The sequence below is a fragment of the Pongo abelii genome, chromosome 5, assembly GCF_028885655.2.
Source record: "Pongo abelii isolate AG06213 chromosome 5, NHGRI_mPonAbe1-v2.0_pri, whole genome shotgun sequence".
NCBI lineage: Eukaryota > Metazoa > Chordata > Mammalia > Primates > Hominidae > Pongo > Pongo abelii.
The window spans coordinates 9167986-9191619 of record NC_071990.2 but is presented as its reverse complement, the minus strand read 5'-3'; the positions used below and the strand labels follow the sequence as shown (position 1 = coordinate 9191619).

The following is a 23634-nucleotide window of genomic DNA, read 5'->3' as shown; positions in this document are numbered from 1 at the left end:
TTTCCATCTGATAGTGAGAGGTGACAGCATGCTGGCAGTCCTCACAGCCCTGGCTCGCTCTCGGCGCCTCCTCTGCCTGGGCTCCCACTTTGGCAGCACTTGAGGAGCCCTTCAGCCCACCGCTGCACCCTGGGAGCCCCTTTCTGGGCTGGCCAAGGCTGGAGCCGGCTCCCTCAGCTTGCAGGGAGGTGTGGAGGAAGATGCGCGAGCGGGAACTGGGGCTGCGCGCGCGGCGCTTGCAGGCCAGCTGGAGTCCCGGGTGGCCGTGGGCTTGGCGGGCCCCGCACTCCGAGCAGCCGGCCGGCCCTGCTGGCGGGGCAATGAGGGGCTTAGCACTCGGGCCAGCGGCTGCGGAGGGTGTACTGGGTCCCCCAGCAGTGCCAGCCCACCGGCGCTGTGCTCGATTTCTCGCCGGGCCTTAGCTGCCTTCCTGCGGGGCAGGGCTCGGGACCGGCAGCCCGCCATGCCTGAGCCTCCCACCCCCTCTGTGGGCTCCTGTGCGACCCGAGCCTCCCCGATGAGCGCCGCCCCCTGCTCCACGGCGCCCAGTCCCATCGACAACCCAAGGGCTGAGGAGTGCGGGCGCACGGTGCGGGACTGGCAGGCAACTCCACCTGCAGCCCCGGTGCGGGATCCACTGGGTGAAGCCAACTGGGCTCCTGAGTCTGGTGGGGACGTGGAGAACCTTTATGTCTAGCTCAGGGATTGTGAATACACTAATCAGCACCCTGTGTCTAGCTCAGGGTTTGTGAATGCACCAGTCGACACTCTGTATCTAGCTACTCTGGTGGGGCCTTGGAGAACCTTTATGTCTAGCTCAGGGATTGTAAATACACCAATCGGCACTCTGTATCTAGCTCAAGGTTTGTAAACACACCAATCAGCACCCTGTGTCTAGCTCAGGGTTTGCAAATGCACCAATCTACACTCTGTGTCTAGCTACTCTGGTGGGGCCTTGGAGAACCTTTGTGTTGACACTCTGTATCTAGCTAATCTGGTGGGGAGGTGGAGAATCTTTGTGTCTAGCTCAGGGATTGTAAACGCACCAATCAGCGCCCTGTCAAAACAGACCACTGAGCGCTACCAATCAGCAGGAAGTGGGTGGGGCCAGATAAGAGAATAAAAGCAGGCTGCCCCAGCCAGCAGTGGCAACCCGCTCAGGTTTTGTTCCACACTGTGGAAGCTTTGTTCTTTTGCTCTTTGCAATAAATCTTGTTGCTGCTCACTCTTTGAGTCCGTACTGCTTTTATGAGCTATAACACTCACCACAAACGTCTGCAACTTCACTCCTGAAGCCAGCAAGACCGCAGGCTCACCGGGAGAAAAGAACAACTGCAGATGCGCTGCCTTAAGAGCTGTAACACTCACCGGTGAAGGCCTGCAGCTTCACTCCTGAGCCAGCGAGACCACGAGCCCACCAGAAGGAAGAAACTCCTAACACATCTGAACATCATGAAGGAACAAACTCCAGACGCGCCACTTTAAGAGCTGTAACACTCACCGCGAGGGTCCGCGGCTTCATTCTGGAGGTCAGTGAGACCAAGAACCCAGCAATTCCAGACACAGTAGGTAGGACATCCTAGCACAGACTGTTGATATCACATCAACCGCAGAACCCTGCAGCACACCAAGGAACCCCCACAGGAGGCAAGTAAACAACATGTTGTCAAACTTACAAAAGTGATGTATTATAATAAAATTTAAAACAAAAATCGTGAATGACAATTGTGAATTTAAGTTGATCATAAGTAGTGTGGGGCAAGTATAAAATATTTTGTGAAATGAGTGCCTCGAATTAGGATAAACATGAAAAGTTAAGGCCAGTTTATAGCTACTACATTCAAAGACTTCTGAGATATACTTCTTAGAGATGTGAATCTGAGTAAAATTGCAAACAGGTTAATTAACAATACTGTTTGTGTTTGCATTGCACTGAACTGGAGTAAGCAAGTTCTACATCAACAAATATTAGATGTATTTCCTGAGGAAATTTAGTTGTACAAATTTAGTTAGGGATGTTGCCATTGGCCAGTGCCTAGAAATCTTCCATGACAAAGTTATTGAGAAAAAACCACTGTGTTGTATCAAACAGTAAAATCAATATGTAAGGGAAGTTAGAGGAACTTCATTTCCTAAGTGATGCTCCAGTCTTACCCAGCTCCTGCATGATTCTGGGTGAAGGGGATCTTACAATCAGATTGCTAATCAAAGATATTGCCGTGGGAATTGTGCCTCCTTGCACACCATTTTTCATCATTCATCATATAGAAGGGTGTAGTATCATATGGAATACAGATTTACCAGCTTTCAGAGAGTGTTGTGCTACAGATGGGATTCAGCAGTCAGTCTGACAGCATTTCATGAGTATTATCTGTCTTCACTTCGTTTCACACCCTGCTCTGGCCTTAGTGGAGGATTCTCATACACAGGACCAGAGGGTATGAGTGAAGAATATTTAGTATTGACCTTTCTCTTTCAAGTATGATCACTATGAATGTAAACAGAATAAGAAAGAGTGGAGGGAAAAACTGTTGCAGATGTCATATTAGTCAAGGTTCTCTGAAGAAACAATCAATAAAAGGAAAATTATTATGAGCAATTGACTTATGTGGTTATGGATGCTGAGAAGTCCCACAGTCTACCATCTGCAAGCTAGAGACCCAGGCAAGCTGATGGTGAAGTTCCAGTCCATACCCAAAGGCCTGAGAACCAGGGAGTCAACGGTATACATGCCAATCCAAGTATGAAGGCCTGAGAATTAGGAGAAGCTGATGGTATAAGTCTCAGTCCAAATCAAAAGGCCCAAGAACCAGGAGCACCAATGGATGTACCAGGTCAAGCAAACAGCAAATTCAGCCTTCCTCCACATTGTTATTCTATTTTAGTTCTTAGTGGATGGGACGACACCCACCCACATTGGTGAGGGTGATCTTTATTCAGTCTATTGATTCAAATGCTAATCTCTCTAGAAAAGCCCCCACAGATACACCCAGAAATACTGTTTTACCTGCTATCTGGGCTTCCCTTATCCCAGCCGAGTTACCCATCACAGATCAAAACAATGTATCGCTTCAGAATCCATTTCTGAAGCACATTGAGTAAGAGTGATACACTCTGATTGCCTTTTCCCTCATGTGTTCCTTCTTTCTGTTATTTGTTCGTTATCTCACATTTGGTGATTCCACAATCATTATCCCTTGCTTTTTTTTTTTTTTTTAAATAAAGACAAACCTGATGCTATGACCTAGGAGAAAAACAGATTTGTTGTCATTAAAGATCATGCTGCTTTTCTTGAATGGTGCTTCCAAAAGATATGAAATTGGTTTGCTTTCTGGTATGTGTGTTGAAACATTATGGAACAATACTCTGAGAGTTAGAAGATTGGCTTTCTAAAACGATTTTTTTCTGCATTTTATAAGTAATTCTTGACATAATCACTTGACTTATGCTAAGTTTTGATTTCCCCAACAGCAAAATGAAATCAAGAATGCACAGTATTTACTTAGTTTGTGGCAATATTTGGGGGTGGCTTGTGAAGAAAATGATTTTAGCTATCTTGAAGAATTTTTAAAATGTTCTGACAAATGATTATATCCCATTTAGCAGTTAAGAAAATAGAAGAAAAAAAATCAAGTAAATTTTTATACTGTAGATATTTTAATTGGAACAGTGAAGAGGATATAAGAATGATTTATATGTCTATCATATAAAATTGCTTTTATGTGAAGAAACTATTTTGTGACACTGAACCAGTTATCAAATATTAAAGCCTGCAATGACTAAAAAAAGCTAAGTCAAAAGACTGAGTTAAGTTGGAAATTATCAAATAATAAACTGTAGATATGAACAATAGTTTATCTGGTAGGCATTCTTTCCACATTTGTATAAACTTTCTATTTCTTTTTAGGCCAGTAACCTAGAAAAAACAATAGTAATCTAAAAGGCTTATCTCATGTCACCTTTCAATTGCTATTTGAAAATACATTAGCTTTTTCTAGTTTAATGGAAAACAACATGATTATTTAACTTCCCAAGTATCATAATAGAGAATTGAATATGATTTAAAGATCCCAAATGAGTCCCCTAAAATCCACATACATTAAGTGATCGACATTGTAATGTGATGAGATTATAGACCATTGGCATTACTTTGGAAGTCCTGTATTATTTCTTCTATGGCTAATTGACTGCATAGTACCCACATATGCAGTTAAACAGTCTTCTATAAGTTTGCTAGTATTTGAAAAGAAGAAACCCTATGTTAAGGCAACAATTTAAGTGAAGAATGAAAAAAAATGCTTACTATATTTGTCACTAGTTTCTTCTTATATAAACAGAATATCTAAATCATAACATTTTAAGCTAAAACAGCACTTTTGAAAGTTCAAGTTCTCTTGATCTATAAAAGTAATTTGTGACTGCACAGTAAGCAAAACAAAGGTTACCAATCCATGGCCCAAATTATTAAATAGAAAAGACCAAGGTGGGCATGATTATTTTTACATTTCTGACAGATGCAATTTTTCACATGCTAATACTTCACTGGATGGTGGGAAGGGTTAGGAGAAGTGGATTGTCACGGAAATGTAGATGCACTTGTAGAAATTGCTTGCTGGAATGCAGGAATGAGCTTTGATCCTTCACATACAGCTTCTATGTAGAAAATCCAATGTGTAATGTAGAGATGGAAAAACCCCTTTCTTTTTGTTTTTATTTAAAATGATTTTCAGTCATGTATCTGAAGCTTGAGCACCCATTAAAAAACAACATCAACATCCCATAAAAGTAAGTTTGCACTATGAAAGGCATATGTTTGTAGGCCGCTGCCACGCTGCATCCTTCTGTTTCAGCATCTATAAAAGGAAGTGCCTGGATTATATACTATTTAAGGTCCTTGAAGACAGAAAATTCGATATTGTTATTAAAAGGAAGTTTTGATGGATTGATGAAAGGGTGCATATGTAATAAAGGCCGTATCATGAAATATTAACTAGGTGCAGTGTATGTGGGAGTTCTCTGTACTTTTGGAAATTTTCATAATTAAATATTGAAAAGTACAATGTTGATTAATGATATTCTACAGTATGTACTGGTAGATAAGAATTGATACATGCATTTACATTATTTAGTATTTACAGTAATATCTGAAGTATCAGCTCCATTTTATAGATGCAACTGAGGAAAGAGAGAGGTTTTACCTACAATAACCCAACTAATTAGCCAAAGATTATAAAATGAAAAACAGCTCCTGATTGTTTGTAATAAAAATTCAAATTAAGTGTGTGTGTGTGTATGTATATATATATATACATATATTCTACTTGCCAAGTAATTATTCATACTTTAGGCATGTATCAAATGTGCTCAGCAGCACGTTAATGACACTGTTCAATTTTATAGAAATTTATAGTTTATAAAGTAGTTTCAGATGTGTCGTTCTCATTCAATTATCGAAACAAAACTGTGTGATAGGTCAGGTAGGAGATACTATCTATATGTTAGCAACGAGGCCTCTCATCACAGAGAAATATGTTGATTTTCTTAGGGTAATCAAACAAAAAATCAGATCGTGGCCCAGAATCCTGGTTGTCTATCTCCTATTGGAACTGTGTAGACTATAAAAGAAAAGAAGGGACTTTACTTAGAAGCAACTAACAATCAAATTGGCGAGATATGTCTTATAAAGTAATCAGAAAATAAATTTAAAACATTAGCAAATAGGTTCTTGGTTCTGTAAGAACACAATAGTCAGGAACGTACTGAAGAAATTCACAGTAAGAAAAAAGGCTGCTGTTTGTTAGTTCCAAGATGACTGATCTTCAGATTTTTTACATCGATGTCAATTCAGAAAAATTTGAAATACAAAAATTTTATTTTTTATCAGTAGTTCCCAAATTCTCCAGCAAATTTGGTGGTATACTAATGATCCTTAAATTCATTTTTTTCCAAAAAATGAATTTTGGTCAAGCATAGGAACTCATACCTGTAATCCTAGCACTTTGGAAGGCCCAGGTGGGAGGATCACTTGAGGCCAGGAATTTGAGACCAGCCTGGACAACACAGCAAGGCTCCAACTCTTCAAAACATAAAAACATTAGCCAGGCATGGTGGTGCATACCTGTAGTCCTAGCTCCTTGGTAGGCTGAGATGGGAGGATCATTTGGGCCCAGGAGTTGGAGGCTGCAGTGAGCTATAATCAGGCCACTGTACTCCAGCCTGGACAGCAGAGCAAGACCCAGTCTTTGGGGAAAAAAATGTGAATCTTGGGATGGTTCACTTATAAACTGGAATAATCCCCTTATTTGTACTTAGGACCATCTAATTAAAGTCCATATTATCATCACCATGACCTCAATCTGCTCAACCTGTTTTTGAAAGGAATGCCCCTATGACTGCAGTATAGCAAGAATATTTAGGAATTTACAATGACTTTGAACAATGTGAAGTTATAATAACAGAATCCAGACAAAATACAAAATTTCCTTTTCAAATGCAATAACAATTGCTGATGTTGAATTAAGGGAATTAAATTACATGGTTTGATTCTATTTTCCTGTGTTTATACAACCTTAAATTGTCAAAATAAAATTTCAGTTAAATATATTTTTTCCATTGTGCTCTTTCATGAAGAAAAGAAAAAAAATAAAAGTAGCAAAACTAAAATGTTAAGTATGGAAAAATAAAATTATAAGGTCATTTTCAATTGGCTCATTTATTAGGATATTATTACTGTATAATTTTAAAAAGGATAGTTAGATTTTCTTTGATGTCTGTACACAAATTTGATTCTGTCAACAATCTATTTGGCATTAGCCAAAATAGTAGAATGTATGGTTAGATTTATAGAAACATGCTACATTATCTATATAAGATAAACTCATAGATGCATAATAGAAAATCTTATGTAATTATAGATCATTAATATATCATGCTTGTATATGAATAAGAAATTAGAATATGAAAACAATAAAAATTATTTAAAATTACAATGCACACTGAGGCTCTAGGAAGAATGCCCTTCACCTGTAAGGGAAGCAAGCCTGCATAAACACATTGGATATTTCCATCCCTTCTGATTTCTTCTCTAATCCGTTGTGGAAGGGAGATCATTGGCACCTTAAAAGTCTTAGGTGAAGACATTAGTTTCCTCATTTCTAATGACTTTAATTGAATGTGTAGTGTGTATATGGAACTATAATTCTGTCCAGAGGTTGCTTGTCAAACCATGTTTTTATTGTAATTACCTGATTTGTTCAGCTTTAATCATATTTACTTTTGAAGGTTAGCTGTCCTGCTCAGACACGGTTAGTTGAAGAAGGGAAAAATACGTAACACCCACAGGCAGAAAGCCTAAAAGAAAGAAAAAGGAAGAGAGTATTGTCTTCCCATTTGGAAAATAAACAGAGCCAAGCTGTCACTTACAAATTATTGTAAACTGACAGATCATATTATTTCCTTTCACTTCATTGCATTTCATAGTCACTTTTGGCATTTGATGCTGACTTGTAACTTTTGGGAAAGAAGGCTTATCATTCTTCTTTGAAGATTTAATTGACTTTGATCTTGTTAGATGCCAATGATGATGAATCTATTCACAAATAGACTTAAAGAGAGAAAGTTGAAAATGGACAACATCCCTCTTTTCCATGATTTCCACTTAGGAAACGAATTTAAGTCAATTTTTCATCACATTTCTACATAGTGTGGAAACCTTGCCAAATTCACCTACCGGGCTCTGGGTTAACTTTTGTGAAGAAGTGGTATTTTAACACTATGACTCCAGTTAATGCCACAAGTCTATTGGATTATTATAATCAGTCAACATCACTTACAAATACTTATTTACTTTCTGATACGTTCACATATAATCAATACAGAGCAAACTACCCAATTATATCTTGATATTGTTATCAAGAGGGAACCAACCTAGCTAGTGGCTTCATCTTGGTACCAAGTTGAAAATGATATTATTAATGGTGTCAAGGAAAAGAAAAATGAGAAATAGCAAGATGAAGAAAATTAGCACTAAAAGCAACTTTTAACTAGTATATAATAACCAGTAGAAGGATTTGATAGGAAATCTAAGACAACTGAACACTTTTGTACAAGGCAATAAGAAGATATCACACGATTGTGTCCAAAAAAAGAAAATTAAAAAAATTCAAAACAAAAATAGCCACTTTGAGGATCCACTTATCTATTGCTTATATAATACAAAATCCCCAAACTTAGGGGTCAAAATACCAACCATTATTCTATTCCTATGTTTTATAGTTTGAGTAGTTGATTATGTTCAACTAGGTGTTTCTGATTCTCTCATGCATTTGCACTCTGACAATGGCTAGAGCTAGAGCTAGCTTAAAAGGTTCTTCACTCACATCTGGGACCTCAGCTGGGCTGTTGGCCAGAACACCGATATATAGCATCTACATACGACCTGGGTTCAGGTTGTCACAGAGAATGAGCATTTTAATTTTTTCTTCTCAAGGAAGTTCCTACTTCACTGAAAGGGGAGGCCAGCACTAGTCACTCTTGCTATAATTGGGTCAGTAGGCACAGATTCTGAAAGTTGCTTATGGGATCCATTTGACTATCACATGTAACAATGTTTACAATCTTAGCTTTTATAAGTAATAAAGTTTATTCTTTCAGTGCATGTGCCCTGTATTTGTTTTACATTTCAATGTATTAAAAACTCAAGTGTCCCCCTTCAGAGACTCTACCATCTCAGTACCTTAATGATATTAGATGCTAAATAAATATTTACTAAAATCAATGATAACTGTTATGGTTCTACATCAGATGAGAAATGTTGGATTATACTTCAATTAAATGAACTTAATTTAAAATTCTCTCCTAGAGAGATAAGAGGCATTACAGAGCCTATTATCAGCAAATCAAACCGTCAACTAAAAACTGAAAAATCTATGAGGTATCAGGCAGCAACTGATAAGACTTCAGGGACAGCTGGATGGCAGTGTTATTGATTTTTAAAAATTTTTCAATATGTTTACTTGATTGGTGCCCTTCACACCATCTAAATCAAATCTATCAAATCTTGGCATTTTGCTCTGATATGGAGTAATAATGAAGTATTAGAAGAGGTGCCAACTTGGAACAGCATTGGCTGAACAGGCTGAAATAGGTGTTGAAGTATTGACACCAGGTACCATTTCAACCCCTAGGCATGCTGTGAGCTAGCACAGAATGAACTGAACTATGTGCCTGAGTTATTGGCAAACTACTTTTAATCATGAGCTACTGTTGAGTCAAGCCTACAACTCATTCCACTCACTTTCCTTATGGCAGTATCAAATAAACTTGGAAAAAGATGCAGACTTTTATGTTTCATGGAACAAAATCTTCATGGACAAGACTGACAAAAAACTCAGAATCTTGGGCCCTGTTCTTTTATTTTTATTTTTTCACATCGTAGATATAAATGATTGAAGTTAGTCAAGTTTTTAATTTTTAATTATGTGCATATATAGTATGTGTATATATACATTTATAGGTTCATGACATATTTTGACACAGGCATGCAATGTGTAATTATCATGTCAGGGTAATCGGAGTATCCATTACTTCAAACATTTGCCCTTTGTGTTACAAGTAATCCAACTATACTATTTCAGTTATTTTTAAATGTACAATTAAATTGTTATTGACTATAGTCACCCTGTTGTGTTAGCAAATGCTAGGTCTTATTCATCCTATTTTTTGTATCCATTAACGATCCCCACCTGCCCATCACATGCCTGAACCCCCCACTATCCTTCTATACCCTCTCCATGAGTTCAATTGTTTTAATTTTTAGCTTCACAAAGAAGTGAGAATATGTGAAGTTTGTCTTTCTGTGCCTGGCTCATTTCACTTGACATAATGACCTCCAGTTTCATCCATGTTGCAAATGACAGGACCTCAATCTTTTTATGGCTGGATAGTACTCCATTGTGTTTAAATAATCACATTTTTTATCCATTCATCTGTTGGTGAATACTTAGGTTGCTTCCAAATCTTGGCTATTGTATTTTTTGAGGAACCTCCAAACTGTTCTCCCTAGTGAGTGTACTAATTTACACTCTCCCATCAACAGTGGACAGGCCTTCCCTTATCTTCACATCTTCACTAGCATTTGTTATTGCCTGTCTTTTGGATAAAAGCAATTTTAACTGGCATGAGATGATATCTCATTGTAGTTTTGATTTGCATTTCTCTGATGATCAGTAACGCTGAGCACCCTTTCTTATACCTGTTTGACATTTGTTTGTCTCTTTTTGAGAAATGTCTGATCAGATATGTTGCCTGTTTTTAAACTGAATTATTAGGTTTTTTTTTTTCTATAGACTTGATCGAGCTCTTTATGGATTCTGTTTATAACTCCCTTGTCAGATGGGTTGTTTGCAAACATTTTCTCCCATTCTGTGGGTTGTTTCTTCACTTTGTTGATAGTTTCCTTTGCTAGGCAGAAGCATTTTAACTTGATGTAATACCATCTGTCCGTATTTGCTTTAGTTGCCTGTGCTTGTGGAGTATTACTCAAGAAATCTTTGCCCACTCCAGTGTTCTGAAGAGCTTCCCGAAGGTTTTCTTTCAGTAGTTTCACAATTTGAGGTCTTAGATTTAAGTCTTTAATCCATTTTGCTTTGACTTTTGTGTTTTGTGAAAAATAGGAATCTAGTTTCATTCTTCTGTGCATGGATATCCAGTTTTTCCATCACCATTGATTGAAGAGACCATCCTTTTCCCAAGGAATGTTCTTGGTACTTTTGTCAAAAATGAGTTCACTGTAGATGTATGTACGTAGATGTAGATGTATTTTATTTAAGATAGTTTTGGCTATTCTGTGACTTTTATAGTTCCAAATATATTTTAGGATAGTTTTTTTTATTTCTGTGAAGAATGTTTTTGGTATTTTGATAGAGATGGCATTGAATTTGTAGATTGCTTTAGTAGTATGGGCATTTTAAAAATATTCATTTTTCCAAACTATGAACATGAAATAACTTTCCATTTTTTGAGGGTCCTCTTCAATTTTTTGCATTAATTTTATATAGCATTTATTGTAGAGATATTTCACTTCTTTGGTTAATTCCTAGGTATTTTATGTTATTTCTAACTATTATAAATGGAATTAGTTTTCTTGATTTCTTTTTCATATTGTTTGCTACTCATATATAGAAATTCTACTGATTTTTTTTTTTTTTTTTTTTTTTGCTTGCTAATTTTGGATCCTGCAGCTTTACTGAATTTGTTTGTCAACTCTAATAGTTTTTTTTTTTTGGTGGCATCTTTAGGTTTTTTCAAATATAAGATCATATCATCTGCAAACAAGGATAATTTGACTTATTCCTTTCCAATTTGGGTGCCCTTTATTTCTTTCTCTTGTATGATTGCTCTAGCTGGGACTTCCAGTACCACGTTGAATAACAGTGGTGAAAGTGAGCATCCTTGTGGTGTTCCCAATATTAGAGGAAAAGGTTTCCGTTTTCTCCCATTTAGTATGATACTAGCTGTGGGCCTTTTATTATGCTGAGTTATGTTCCTTCTGTACCCAGTTTTTTGAGAATTTTTATCGTGAAGGGATGTTGAATTTTATCAAATGTTTGTTTTAGCATCAATTTAAATGGTCATAGGGTTTTTGTCCTTCATTCTGCTAATATGATGTTTCACATTGATTGATTTGCATATGTTAGCCATCCTTGTATCCCTGGGATAAATCCCACTTGGCCATGATGAATAATCTTTTTAATGTGTTGTTGAATTTGGTTTGCAAGTATCTTGTTGAGGATTTTTGCATCAATATTCATCAGTGATATTGGCCTGTAGTTTTATTTTCATTGCTGTGTCTTTCTCTGGTTTTGGTATCAGGGTAATAGTGGCCTCATAGAATGAAGTATCTGGAAGTATACCCTCCACCTCTATTTTGTAAAATAGTTTAAGTAGGATTGGTATTAGTTCTTCTTGAAATCTTTGGTAGAATTTAGCAGTGAAGGCATTGGGTTCCAGTTTTTTTGTTTTGTTTTGTTTTGTTTTTCTGGGAGACTTTTTATTATGGCTTTGTTTTCATTACTTGTTAGTGGTCTATTCAAGTTTTGGGTTTCTTTATGGTTCAATCTTGATAGGTTGTATGTTTCTAGGAATCTATTTATTTCTTCTAGACTTTTACATTTATTGGCATACAATTGCTATTGTAGCCGCTAATGACCCTTTGAATTTCTGTAGTATTGGTTGTAATGTCTCCCTTTTTCATCTCTAATATTATTATATTATTATTATTTTTGAGACAGAGTCTCACTCTGTCACCAGGCTGGACTGTGATGGTGCGATCTCAGCTCACTGCAACCTCTGCCTCCTGGGTTGAAGCGAGTCTCCTGCTTCAGCCTCCCAAGTAACTGGGACTACAGGCGCGTGTCACCATGCCCAGCTAATTTTTGTGTTTTTAGTAGAGGCAGGGCTTCACCGTGTTGGCCAGGATGGTCTCAATCTCTTGACCTCATGATTCACCCGCCTCAGCCTCCCAAAGTGCTGAGATTACAGGCATGAGCCACTGTGCCCAGCCTCTAATATTATTTATGTGGATCTTCTCTCTTGTTTTTCTTAGTTAGTCTGGCTAAAGTGTTGTCAGTTTTCCTTATCTTTCAAAAAAAACCAACTTTTTGTTTCACTGATCTTGTGTGTTATTTTCTTCATTTCATTTATTTCTGCTCTGATCTTTATTATTTTCTTCTCCTAATTTTGGGTTTGAGGTTGCTCTTGTTTTTCTAATTCTTTAAGCTGCATCACAAGGTTATTTATTTCAAAATTATCTTCTTGTTTGATGTAGGCACTTACACACGGCTCTCTCAGTGCGGCTTTTACTGTATCCCATAGGTTTTGGTGTGTTGCGTTTTCATTATCATTTGTTTCAAGAAATTTATTTCCCTTCTTAATCTGTTCATTAACCCACTGGTCATTCAGGAGTCAGTATTTTAATTTAGTCTTTAACAACTACTAAAGAAAATTACTTGTGTATCATATTGTGAAAGGAGAACCATTTGACTTTTGATGTGGCTGTAAGTACCTAAATCAGGAAAGACTCATTCAAAAAAATCACACGCTATGTATGTCTCAATAACAGAAGAAATTCAGTGTTGGAATTTGCAAAGATGATAACCGAAGAGACAAATGGGGAATAGTGAGTCAATCCAAGGACCAACAACAACAGGAAAAAGGTATTGCCTTTAGGACTGGAGGGACAATGAAGGTTGTGATCTTGACAGAGCCCAGAAGTCAGAGCTTTACATCGAGAACCAGCATGGAGGCTGTCCAGCATCAACTGGGACCATGAAGTGACAAGTAGTAGTCTGGTGGTAGCTGGAGACACAGAGAGACACTGTTACTGTCAGGGACATTCCATGTTGAAAGCAGAAAAAGAAAGGGCAAGATTCCTGGGCTTCTCCCCTCTCTCTGCTTTCTAGTCTTCCATAGGTACCTCCTATTAGCTAAATATATGGGAAGTGACATATCAAAGGATCTGGGACTGTTCTTCACTGAGAGAGAGACCAGAGCTGGAAGAAAACAGAGAACACATAAGGATAGCCAAAGCTATCCGAAGTAAAAGAAACACAACTGGAGGAATCATATTACCTGACTTCAAATTATACTAGAGAGCTATAGTAACAAAAATGGCATGGTACTGACATAAATACAGACACATAGGCCAGTGAAATAGAATAAAGAACTCTGAAATAAATCTATACATCTACAGTGAACTCATTTTTGACGTAAGTGCCAAGAACATACATTGGGAAAAGGACAGTCTCTTCAATAAATGGTGCTGGGAAAACTGGATATCCATATGCAGAAGAATGAAACTAGACCCCATCTCTGACCATACAAAAAAAATGGATTAAAATGGATTAAAGATTTAAATCTAAGACCTTGGTGAATCTCTTCAGGACATTGCAGTGGGCAAAGATTTCTGAGTAATACTCCAGGGAAGAAAGAAGACAGAGAATACCCAAGACATCAAACAAACAAACAAACAAAGAAACAAACAAAAAAACTGACTCAGTACTCTCTTAGCATGATTCTGCTACAATTTATGCTTGTATAAGCTTATGTTCTAGCTATGCTGAAGTACTGAAGTATGTGTAATTTCCCAAACTGTGCTATGTCTTGAATCTGTGCCTTTGCCCAAGCTGCTTTCTTGCTGGCAATGCCCCTTTCATTTACATCCCCTTGGTTGATAGCTACTTATCTTTAAAGATTTGTTACTCTGAGACCTGTCCTAACCACCTTTTCCTATTCCACTAGAATTAGACACATCCTCCTTTTTGCACCTATTGTACTTTCTCTATATAAATATCATAGCGTTTCATCATTATAGTTAACATGTCTACCCTCTCCTACTAAATGGTAAGCTGGAGAGAGTAAGAGCTTATTTTCATTGTTTCAATGTTTATGACACCTATCACAGTGCCTGGCTTATAATTCTGCACATAAACAGGTAATGAGTGAATGAGTGGTTAGATGGATAGTGGACAGAATCCCAGGAGATCTAAATAAATACTTACTCACATCCTGCCTTCACAGTCTAGTGTTTCTACTACAATTCTAACCCTTCACTTTCTGATATTGAGATACATATTAACTACTTTGTTAATTGACTGCAAGGAGGAGAAATCCTTTTCTTTATTGATAGGCTCTTTATTAACCTCCTATTTGACTATAAAAGACTATTTTAGGAGTTAAGAAATACTGAGGAATGTATAGTCTAACTGAATCTTTTGAATGACCTCAAACCAATTAATTTTTTTATGTAGGCTGGCATTAGTACATACTAAAATAATTTGTATTCTGGTTAATATATTTAACTATATAACTGAATAATTTAAAAAATCTACTATTCAATAAGCAAATCAATAAGTACATGATGGTTAATTTTATGTGTCAACTTGATTGGACCATGGAGTGCCCAGATATTTAGTCTAATGTTTCTTTAAATGTGGGTCAGTATTAGTACATATTAAAATAATTTGTATTCTGATTAATGTATTTAGCTATATAACTGAATTTATTTTAAAAAACAACTACTATTCAATAAGCAGATCAATAAGTATGTGATGTTAATTTTATCCATCAACTTGATTGGGCCATGGAGTGCTCAGATATTTAGACAAACATTATTCTGTGTGTGTCAGTGAGTTTTTTTTGGATGAGGTTAACATTTTCATCAGCAGACTGAGTAAAAAAGATTTTGCTCTCTAATGTGGATGGACCTCATCCAATCAATTGGAGACCTAGATAAAACAGAAATGTTAACCCTTTCTGCATTAAGGGGAAACTCCTCCTGCCTGGCTGCTTGAGCTGGAATTTTTTCTGCCCTTCAGACTTAAACGGAAATATTTGCTCTTCTTAGAACTTGAGGCTGCCGACTTTTGAACTGGGACTTATACCTCATTGGCTCTCCTGATTCTACAGCTTGCTAACCGCAGATCTTGGGATCTCTCATCCTCCATAAACATGTAAGCTAAGTTCTTATAATATGTATTTTTATATCTCTCTATCTATTATCTATCTATCTATCTATCTATCTATCTATCTATCTATCTATCTATTTATCTCCTATTGGTGCTATTTTTCTGGAGTCTCCTGACTGATACATATTTTGGTACCCAGAGCTGTTTTAGAGGACATAATTTTAAGAGTATTTTCTGAATTGATTCTGGGATTTCTAAAATTGGCTCCTTAATTTGCTTAGATTTAAATATACTAGTAACTCAATTTCCAGTGGTAAAGAGAGCACTGATAGTCTATGGCAGGCAATACAGATACATAAGATGTCACCGTTAGAAATTCTTAATCAACCATTTAAAGGAAACAAAGATCTGGGTAACTGTATAATGTGATATTTTTGAACATTTTCTGAAAACTAACAAATTTAATGAGATGGGCTGGCTGAGCTTATGGTCTGAATAAAGTGGGAAAAGAAAAGGATGATCTCAGGGATTTGAATTCTCAGCTCAAACATCACATACATAACTTGAAATCTTCTATGTGTGCCTTCAAGGAAACGTTTATCTCCATTAAGGGCTGAGATTGCTGAAAGTCAAATGCAGAATCTCATTCTGTGACTAGTTAAATTACAATTCAAGTTGAACTTCCAGCCTTGAAAGGTGTCTACAATTAAAGTGAGGGCATGAAGTGGAAACAAATGGGATCCTGAAAGCTAGAATGAGACAGCTTATGCCTGTCCCATCATTATATTTGAAAGCACATAACTGGTCTGGTTTTACAGATTGACAGCTGGCGAGGAATTTTGCCTCAGGATGCATCATACCTCAAGTATAAGCCATATCTAATTTAGATAACACTTAGTTGAGACTTTGGACTTTAGACTTAGAGTTGGGATGAGCTAAGAATTTTAGGGCTATTGGGATGAAATGATTGTATTTTATATGTGAGAAGGCCAAGAATTTAAGGGGGTGAGGGAAAAGTGTTAAGGACTGTATTTAAGGGGGTGAGGGAAAAGTGTTAAGGACTGAATTCTGTTTCCTCCAAAAATGTATATGATAAAGACATAACCCCCAATGTTATGGTATTCAGAGATGGAGCATTTTGGAGAAAATTAGGTTTAAATGAGGTTATGAGAGTGAAGTCCTCATAAAAAAAAAATAGTGCCCTCATAAGAAGAGACACTGGGGTGTTTCCTTCTCTTTTTCTACTATGTGAGGAATTGTGAGGAGGTGGCCATCTGCAAGCCAGGAAGAGAGCCCTCACCAAAATGTAATCATGCTGGCATGCTGATCTTAGACTTCCATCTTCCAGAACTGTGAAAAATATGTTTATGTTGCTTATACCATCTAGTAAATGGTATTTTGTTATGGTAGCCCAAGCCAACTAAGACATTGTACCAATCTAGATGATGCCATTAGTTTTCAGAATCTACTCAAACCAAATGAGCACATGAGCTTTGTTTCCACTAGCAGCATAATCTACATTGCTTCTGCATCTTGAGAAACCTGTGTGTAACAATATTTAAATTGGTATCAAGTTGAATCAACCAAAATATGTTTAAATGTCCCACATAACGTATATTATGAGCTATGGTCTATGGGAAATTATTATTGGTGAGAATCTGTAAAGCAGGTGGCTATCATTTTGGAAACGTAGTCCAAAACTATATAGAGTCAGGGTCTTGCTTACTGTGTTGCCCAGGCTGGAGTGCAGTGGCATGATCATAGCTCACTGCAGCCTGGACCTCCTGTGCCCAAGTGATTGATCCTCCCACCTCAGCCTTCTGAGTAGCTAAGGTGCCACCTTGCCTGGTTATTTTTATTATTATTATTATTATTTTTTAGTAAAGACAATGTCTCGCTGTGTTGCCCACACTGGTATCAATTTCCTTGGGCTCAAGCAATCCTCTCTGCTCAGCTTCCCAAAGTCCTGGTATTAAAACAATATTTTATGCCACTTTAAGTTTATAGGAAGAAATGTAAATTTCTAGAATAAGATTTTTTATAATTAAGTAAATCAAGTGCATCATATTGACATTTAAATTAAAGGTTCGACAATTTATAAAATCTTCAATTTCTATATCTTATTACACTATTCAACATAATTTGTAGCTGACACATAGTTTCTACTTTAACATGATGGTATTTCCCAATGGCACTTTTATTTCTAAATTCCCATTCTCTCTATTAAATATTTAAGCCAATGTTATTTAGATCAAACACTGCACTTCCCCCTGGAAATTTGTTTGTAGGCTCTTCTATTTTATCAACTCTTCATTACGATTTGATCTTATATAAATTATACTCATAAGTCAAATGTTTTGGCAAACAGAGACGTTTCACAGGTCAGATTTAAATGGTGGCAACAAATATTTTGAAATATTTAATAGTTCAAACTTTTTAGTCATTTTTTCCAAATGTGTAAAGCAAGCAAACATACTTAAAATAGCAACAGTAAAAAGTCAGTGTACTAAACAGAGACAGTCAACAGCTGGTAGAAAATTGAATTGAACTTTGTCCAGACACAATAGAAAAAGGAAATTAAAGGCTTCAAATTGCTTATAGCAGACCAGAGTAAATCCAAATGCATTTTGGGGTCATTAAAACATCTTGAACAATTTTCCAAAGATTTTAGTACAAGAAGCCCCCACCCACCAAAAAAAGAAAATTTGCTAAGCATTACTTTCCTATCATATTTCATAAGAAATTTAATCCATATGTTTCGGATTCATTCATACTTAAGTCATCAAACAGTTTTTGTGCAAGAGCTATTTGATTTCTAAGAAATCATTTGAGCCTTTTATAGAAGTCCACTCATTTTCTTTGAAGTAAGTTTTGGAAAACTGAAAATACTTGACTCACTGTTTAAACTTAGCTTTTAAGGTTTTGTACAATCATGGAACCTCAGATTTTAGAAGAGATAGTAAACATAATCTATTCCAACATCCAACCCAAAATAGAATGTCTCTTAAAAATCTTTGGCAGATAAAAAAATTATTTACTTCTTGATTTTGCAGTGATAAGGAACTCATTATTTCAGAAGAAATTTTATCCCATCAAACCTCATCTTCTCTTTTATCCTATCACAATTATTTGGCATTCATAATATAAGGCTGTGTGTGTGTGTGTGTGTGCACATGTGTGAATTATGACTGACTTCTTTTTTTAGAGAGCTTCCTAGTACTTTACTGCTACTTTGTCTTGATTTTGATAATTTTAGAATTTAGCTGATGTAGAGAAACTAACTCAAGTTTGATACACTAATAATTGTTCTTAGAAAAGCTTCATTACATTTTTGTTTAAATATGTAATAGACAAAGATGTATATTCTGCACAAATAGTTCCAATTCATCTAGATCACACTTTATGAGAAAATATTAATTCCCCAATTTACGGACGGGGAAAACAAATTTCAGAGAATTAATTTGTTTTAATGATGCCACGTGACTATCTCATAGCTCTTTTATTCAAACCCAGGTCTTGATTCCAAAGCCCTGGCTTTTTCCCTTCTACATTGAACTTAATCCCAATTAAAATTTTCATGTTTATAAGGGCTTTTTCTCCATGTAGTAGTTATAAAAGACAAACTGAATTTTACACACTTACATTATATGTTACTGCTACAGAATTGTCTAATTATGTATTATGAATAGGGCGAGTCACATGAAAGTACTGCTCTGTCACTCAAAAATGTTTAGTATCTGCAATTGTATATGTCCAATTAAACATGTAGATATACTTGCCTCCATGTTTGTATTAAGTTTTGTAGTAGAACATTTCTGGTAATGCATACATATAAGCTCAGCATATGAACAAATCTGATTATAGTAAAAAGTGGCTTATTCAAAAGATAGAAGTGAAAAAATCATGGACATTTGTCTATGTGTAAGTATTTAACTGAACAAATAATCAAACACTAGTGCAAATTATGCAGGAAATGCGAGGCTTTGGAATTATTCTTCTCTGACTTCACTTTATTTACTGAGAGCCAACTACGTGACAAGCACTGGGTCCAGTCCTCGCAACATGAGAATGAATAAGTCACTGTTTCTCTTTCAGAGCCTTTAGTTTTTTGTAGGGGTTATTTTCTCTTTTATTATTCATATTGCGGCTCAAGTATTCAAATCCAGATTTCCTGGCTATATTTCTGTGGGTTTTGTTTTTGTTTATGTTTTTTTTTTCTTCTAACTCTTAATTCTCTTAATTCTTGGGTGGCCCACTGGTTTTCTAGTTGGAAATGTGACTTCTCTCAGCTTCTTTTAAAAATATCTCTTTTAATTTTTTTGCTTTCTGTTTTCATGACTGGCATTGAAGTCTCTCTGGTGGAAAGCATTCTTGTTACAAGTTCTGAATTTCAGTTTCAAAAATGTTATTGCTCAAATTATCTAATTAATCATCAGAACTTTGTGTTGTCCTTAGAAAAATATCATTTTCCATACTTGCAGTGAAATCATCAAACAAAATGTCAAAGCACCAGAATATTCAAAAAGTAAGAAACAAGATATGATTTTACTAGGTATAATTTTTAAAATATTGATGTTTAAATACAATTTAGTCATAACCTTCACTCAACATTTATTGAGTACCCACCTTATTGGTAGCAGGAGGAAACTGTAATAGAAGTTTTAAGGTAATCTCACATTGAAGAACCATTTTTCAGGAGAAGAATTGGATAATGTGAAAGAAAGCAAATAATAACATAGCTGTAGATGTGATTATTTAAATGATCCTTGTGATGAAAACCAGGAATGGTTGTAGTTGAAAGAACAGTAGGCTGTAGGTTGGCAAATGCAGATGTGGAACATTTTGGTATGATGAGTAATAATTATAGTGTATGAGTAGAGATATCATCTTTTTTCATTTTTTTAATTTTTATTTTTTTGTCACCCAGGCGGGAACGCAGTGGTACTTGGCTCACTGCATCCTCCACCCCCCGGGTTCAAATTATTCTCCTACCTCAGCCTCCTGAGTAGCTGAGATTACAGGCGTGTGCCACCACAGGTAGCTGATTTTTGTATTTTTAGTAGAGATGGGGTTTCACCATGTTGGCCAGGCTGGTCTCGAACTCCTGACCTCATGATCTGCCTGCCTCAGCCTCCCAAAGTGCTGGGATTACAGGCGTGAGCCACTGTGCCTGGTCCGCAAGCAGATATATTTTCTAGGCAAGGAATATGAATTGAGATATTACACGAGACTAAAATAAGCATGTCAACAGGGATTACAGAATAAAAACAATAGAATGGAAGGTGCTTTAGAAATTACCTCATTCAAACATTATGAATTTACAGAGAATTACACAAAAGCTCCAGTTTTTCCCAGGTAACATCTCATACAGCTGGTACTGGATTCTAAAAATCAGAACTCTAAATCCAATACTTTCTCCATTTGTGTGAGTGATGTTATTTGGTAGGGTATGATCAAGAGAATGTAAGAGAGCAAAGTGAAAGCTTTGAAGATCCATGTTACAATTGTATTCACTGGTAAATTCCAAGCTGTGTTGCTTAACTGTATGATACATTGAACAGATATGTGAACTTCTTGAATTAGAAATCTATCAATAGATGTGAAAGGAATACATTTTTCATTCAGAAAAAGGTATATACTTAAAATAAAAATCCAATGTGAAATTTTACAATTAAATTGATAGCGTAATAAATAAAGAGTTTAGCTGGGACTCCAAATGTTGGACTGTGGATCAGACACGTTTGGGATCCAGGCAAGAAAATACCTGAAGCTGGGTGGAGAAAGTGAAAAGTTTGCCAATGATTATGTTATTGATCTAGGGTATTAAACATGGATTCTGTGTATAATAAATCCTAAACCAAATCAAAGGCAGTCCTATTTGTGAAACTGTCGGAACTATTCATTTAATTTATGATACCAGGTTGCCAAAGCTATTAAAAAACATATAGAAGGGGAGGAGCCAAGATGGCCGAATAGGAACAGCTCCGGTCTACAGCTCCCAGCGCGAGCGACGCAGAAGACGGGTGATTTCTGCATTTCCATCTGAGGTACCGTGTTCATCTCACTAGGGAGTGCCAGACAGTGGGCGCAGGTCAGTGGGTGAGCGCACCGTGCGCCAGCTGAAGTAGGGGCGAGGCATTGCCTCACTCGGGAAGCGCAAGGGGTCAGGGAGTTCCCCTTCCAGAGGTGACAGACGGCACCTGGAAAATCGGCCACTCCCACCCGAATACTGTGCTTTTCCGACGGGCTTAGGAAACGGTGCCCCAGGAGAGTATAGCCCGCACCTGGCTCAGAGGGTCCTACGCCCACGGAGTCTCCCTGATTGCTAGCACAGCAGTCTGAGATCAAACAGCAAGTCGGCAGCGAGGCTGGGGGAGGGGCGCCCGCCATTGCCCAGGCTCGCTTAGGTAAACAAAGCAGCCTGGAAGCTTGAACTGGGTGGAGCCCACCACAGCTCAAGGAGGCCTGCCTGCCTCTGTAGGCTCCACCTCTGGGGGCAGGGCACAGACAAACAAAAAGACAGCAGTAACCTCTGCAGACTTAAATGTCCCTGTCTGACAGCTGTGAGGAGAGCAGTGGTTCTCCCAGCACGCAGCTGGAGATCTGAGAACGGGCTGACTGCCTCCTCAAGTGGGTCCCTGACCCCTGACCCCCGAGCAGCCTAACTGGGAGGCACCCCCCAGCAGGGGCAGACTGACACCTCACACGGCCGGCCAGGTACTCCAACAGACCTGCAGCTGAGGGTTCTGTCTGTTAGAAGGAAAACTAACAGAAAGGACATCCACACCAAAAACCCATCTGTACATCACCATCATCAAAGACCAAAAGTAGATAAAACCACAAAGATGGGGAAAAAACAGAGCAGAAAAACTGGAAACTCTAAAAACCAGAGTACCTCTCCTCCTCCAAAGGAACGCAGTTCCTCACCAGCAACGGAACAAAGCTGGACGGAGAATGACTTTGACGAGCTGAGAGAAGAAGGCTTCAGACGATCAAATTACTCCGAGCTACGGGAGGATATTCAATCCAAAGGCAAAGAAGTTGAAAACTTTGAAAAAAATTTAGAAGAATGTATAACTAGAATAAGCAATACAGAGAAGTGCTTAAAGGAGCTGATGGAGCTGAAAACCAAGGCTCGAGAACTACGTGAAGAATGCAGAAGCCTCAGGAGCCGATGCGATCAAATGGAAGAAAGGGTATCAGCCCTGGAAGATGAAATGAATGAAATGAAGCGAGAAGGGAAGTTTAGAGAAAAAAGAATAAAAAGAAATGAGCAAAGCCTCCAAGAAATGTGGGACTATGTGAAAAGACCAAATCTACGTCTGATTGGTGTACCTGAAAGTGATGGGGAGAATGGAAACAAGTTGGAAAACACTCTGCAGGATATTATCCAGGAGAACTTCCCCAATCTAGCAAGGCAGGCCAACATTCAGATTCAGGAAATACAGAGAACGCCACAAAGATACTCTTCGAGAAGAGCAACTCCAAGACACATAATTGTCAGATTCACCAAAGTTGAAATGAAGGAAAAAATGTTAAGGGCAGCCAGAGAGAAAGGACGGGTTACCATCAAAGGGAAGCCCATCAGACTAACAGCGGATCTCTCGGCAGAAACCCTACAAGCCAGAAGAGAGTGGGGGCCAATATTCAACATTCTTAAAGAAAAGAATTTTCAACCCAGAATTTCATATCCTGCCAAACTAAGCTTCATAAGTGAAGGAGAAATAAAATACTTTACAGACAAGCAAATGCTGAGAGATTTTGTCACCACCAGGCCTGCCCTAAAAGAGCTCTTGAAGGAAGCGCTAAACATGGAAAGGCACAACCGGTACCAGCCACTGCAAAATCATACCGAAATGTAAAGACCATTGAGACTAGGAAGAGACTGCATCAACTAACGAGCAAAACATCGAGCTAACATCATAATGACAGGATCAAATTCACACATAACAATATTAACTTTAAATGTAAATGGACTAAATGGTCCAATTAAAAGACACAGACTGGCAAATTGGATAAAGACTCAAGACCCATCAGTGTGCTGTATTCAGGAAACCCATCTCACGTGCAGAGACACACATAGGTTCAAAATAAAAGGATGGAGGAAGATCTACCAAGCAAATGGAAAACAAAAAAAGGCAGGGGTTGCAATCCTAGTCTCTGATAAAAC

General features: G+C 37.5%; 1 long non-coding RNA gene across 1 annotated transcript in view; it reads right to left on the bottom strand.

Moving 5' to 3' along the window:
- Positions 1 to 13110: 13110 nt before the first annotated feature.
- The window catches only part of LOC134761648 (uncharacterized), a 61045-nt gene continuing 50521 nt past the window's right edge, over positions 13111 to 23634 (bottom strand). Inside the window, exon 3 of the long non-coding RNA XR_010140568.1 lies at positions 13111 to 13356. This is a non-coding gene — a long non-coding RNA (uncharacterized LOC134761648). The remainder of the gene's footprint in view (positions 13357 to 23634) is intronic.